Raw genomic sequence first — 4,139 nt, 5'->3', positions numbered from 1 at the left:
GATCTGGGAATTTACCGTATTGCTCCAGAATCTGGAGTCAGTGCTGTACAATGGCACATTGGCTGTATTTGAAGACACAGGGTGGGGTCTAGGCCTACTTACTTGCTTTCAGGACTCACTTAATTTTGCTGCATTTCAGCTTTCTTCAGTTTTAAAATTTCACCAATACTATAGAAAGAACCGAGAAAAGAAAATAATAAACAATTAAATATAGCCAGTTGGGAAAATTTGCCAGGCAATACATGTTGATGAATAAAATTACAAAAAATATATTTTAGTAGGAACTTTAGGAAGAAAGACAAAGCCACTGAGACTTTTATAAAACTACCGAACTTGGGAAATGAAACATATGTGTAGTTTCTTACACAATTTTCTGTCAGAAAAATACAGAACAAGAGACATCAGATAGTTATATAGTTTCAAGTGAATAAAAATTGCCTTTACGTGCTTGAGGGTAACTAAACTACCAATGTGGGGCTCAGTAATACTTTAATAGGTAAAAGATGGTAAATTATTTTGGAAGGTAAAGAATTTTAAAAAGGTCCATTGCCCTACTTTTCAGAAGCGAAAGTATCACATTCACAAAAGCTAATTAGGTAAACTAATTTTTCTTAGTTTGGGAAAAATTGGCCTCAAATATAACTCATTTGATGGCAGTAGTTTACGTGAATTTTACTGTTCAACTGTGGACATGAAAAACTGGAAAACTGGGCACTTCAGAGATTAGGCATTAAATATTAATGCACACTTCACAAGAGAGGAATCCAAATGCCAGCTGTTATTTAAAAAGGTCCTCAACAGTATCAGTGATTGGGGAAATGTGGGCTCAAGCCACAGACAATCCTACCCCACACCCTCCAGGCTAGGGAACCTGAAAAGCACTGACAATACCATGTTTCGAGGTGTGCAGCAATGGGACTCATACACTGCTAGAGTGAGTGGATCATTTCGCATTTGGTCTTATTTATTCAAGCTTATGGTATACACTCTCAAGTACAGACTATACAGAAAGGGATGTGGATGTGATAGAACGCATCCAGGATGAACAACAGCATCTTTAATAGCCCCAAACTGAATAACCCAGATGTTCATCAACTATGGAATGGCTAAACAGTCACATATTACTACATTGGAACATTATAATATATAGCAATTAAAATGATCAAATTACAGCTATAGGAATAATGTGAACATTGTATGGATTAAAACAGTGTTGAGCAAATCCAGGGAGCACACACATTACATACTAATTTTGTTTACATAAAGCTCACAGGACAAAATTAAACAACATATTGCTTAGGATACATGTCTGTGAGAAAATAAGAAAGCCTAAGAAACGGTTATCACAAAAGTTAGCATGGCTACCTCTTAGTAGAGTTCTTTTCTTCAGGGAGGTCACCATGGGGCCCTGGGGTGCTGGCAATACTTCTTGCCTGGTGACTGGTACATGGTGGTTTCTTTTATAATTACCCATTATACTATATAATTATTTTATGCATTTAAAGTGCATTTCACAAAAATGCTAAAAGTAATTGAAATACTAGAAGGAAAATTTGGCAGATACCAATATATTGCAATCATTGACAGCACAAACCACCAATGTGGGATAATAAAACACTGATAGTTATTCACCAGAGCTCACTTTCAAGTGCAGGTGTGAACCTTGTACAAATGTCCCTTTGTTATATTTTATTAACACAGTACACAGATCTCTATCATAAATTGATGAATCAAGAAGTGTTACCTGAAACTTCACCGTTTATGGGGTTTTTGAATTGACTGTTTTCTCCTCTGGATTAAGAGGCAACATAAGGCACTAAAGAGATGCAGAGCGACTTGGAAATGTCTGAATTTCCTCCTTTCCAGAGGCCAGTTCCAGCTGTTTGTAATCAACCTGGGTGCTGAGGGGGGTAGCTTTTGCTGGTAAACTAGTGCAGCTAAGGGCTCTCAAGTGCCATTCTGTGGAACCACTGACAACAGAAGCAGATTAAGCCTTTGACAGCCTCTATGTGGTGCACGCTCTCCTGGAGGTGTTCTCTAGTGTGCTGCGGAGCTCTGAGGCTTCTTCTCACTCAAGCCCCAAAACTTAACCTATGAAGCGCTCACCTTCACAAAATCTCCTAAATTTGTGTTTAGCTTTTACTTTCCACCACTTTTCTGCTGTAGGATAGGAAGAGGGGCAAAAGCAGCAAAGATTCTGTAGCCATGTGAGGCCACGGCTTGTTGATTTGATTCCCTGTGAAACTTAGTTGGCAAGATACAGCGGGTGAGGCCTGGGTATTTAGCTCAGTGGTTTGGTGGCTTGCGTTGCAAGCACAAGGACCCGAGTTCGATCCAAAAAAAAAAAAAAATAAAAAAAAAAAAAAAAAAATACAGCAGGTGACTAGGCCATGTTAAGACCTTAAATTCAATGTTTAACCAGACTCTTAGAATTTTAGGGCAAGGGCAGAAGGGTCAGGTACAACTTTTGTCTCTCTTTCTTTTGCAGGTCCTCTTTCTTTTTCCTACTTGCTTTTTCTGCAGCACTTTAATAACAACGAGCCCTTGTATTTACCCAGGTGTTTGCATGGTCTGCTGTTTTGCATATGCCTTGGGTTCCCAAATTTGTCTCTAATAGTTGCTTTTACCCACGCCCCCCAAAAGATGGAAGGGCTTGTAATACCCAATCGCTGAAGTTTCCAGAGGAGGCAGGGTGTGCCAGGGTCCAGAGTCATAATTGTGGATTTTGCTTCCTTTCATCATTGCTGCTGCTTTAATCTCATTTTCACACTACTCAGCAGGAAAGTAAGTTAAAGATAGACTGAGAATTCTGGTCCTTTTATCTTAAAATTACTTTTCCTAAAAAACTAAGTTTCATGAGCTTTTACTTGCATTTACTTTCCAGTGTAACAACTACAGGATAAGCCACACAATCGTAGTGATGTTTATTTCACAAAGAAAATAATAGCCTTTGGATCTGAAACGTAAGCCAAAATTTCTTGACGGCGCTACGGGACAATGATGAACAACGCTTCGGACCACGAGCAAGAACGAGTAACAGTGAGGCACTACTGTTCTCCCTCACGGAAAACAGTGAAAAGTCCCGCCACCACCTCCCGGAGGAAGGCTCCCTTTCAATCCTCCCGTCCCCCTCCCCAGCAACTCTCCTCCTTTCCCACTAGACTCAGGCTGACTCTGTACTCAAGCCTCACCCCGTTTCCTTTCACGGCTGGGGGGGAGGGGACAGATGTATTACAATTCTCATCTTTCCAAAGCGCTGCAGTTTACCAGGCGCGTGCACGTTCATCCTCTGAAGAGTTCCGCGAGGGCTAAGCGAAAGAGGCTTTCGTTCACCCAGCAAACCTTTGCTCGGCCCGACCGCAAGTTACCCCGCGCTAGGTCTCACCCCACGCCACGGGAAGGGCGGGGCGCTCGCTCCCCGGAGCAGGTTCAATGATCAGGCTGTAGGACAGCTTCTCCCTGAATTGACTTTTCCAGGGCCTGTCTGGGGCCAAACGCCTCCTCACCTTCGGGTGCTATGCACCCCAGCCCGGCCCCACCGCCTAGGCTCCTTCTCGTTCTCAAAGGGGCAGTCGCCACCTGCCCCGGAGGAAACCGCTACACAGCAAGCTCTCCCTGCGGCCCTCGGGTCAGGGGTAAGATCAGACTGCAGCTTAGGCTCAGCTGGGCTCCTCCCCTTTCCCCTCCTCAGTTCTGACGCGGCCGTAGAGGCAGCGGCGGTGGCTGCAGCGGCAGCAGCGACTCCCGCGGCCCGAGGCGCACCCACCAGCTCGCCGCTCCTCGACTTCCTCTTCCCTTCTAGCGTCATCAGCGCGCGCCACAGGCGCCAAGGGAGGGGTGGGGAGAAGGGGGAAAGGCCCGCGGAGGAAGCCTCGGAGCGGAAAGGATAGGGAGGGGGGAGGAGAACGGTTGCTAGGCGACTTGCGTCATCAGTGAGCGCCGCGCTCCTCCCGCCCCTCTCTCTGGAGTGAGGCGAGAGCCCCGCACAGAGCGAGGGAGACTGCGAGCTGAGCTCCGGGCGCTGCCGCCACTGCTGCCGAGAGAGTGAGCGCGAGGGAGCATCCGAGGGTTCTAGCTCCAGTGCCCTGGCCGCCGCCGAGACCTCAGCCTCAACCTGGGCCGGCGGGAGCCGCGGCCGT

The sequence above is a fragment of the Fukomys damarensis genome, unplaced genomic scaffold (assembly GCF_012274545.1).
Source record: "Fukomys damarensis isolate Sample0158 unplaced genomic scaffold, DMR_v1.0_HiC HiC_scaffold_38, whole genome shotgun sequence".
Classification (NCBI taxonomy): Eukaryota; Metazoa; Chordata; class Mammalia; order Rodentia; family Bathyergidae; genus Fukomys; species Fukomys damarensis.
This window is presented reverse-complemented; position numbering follows the sequence as displayed.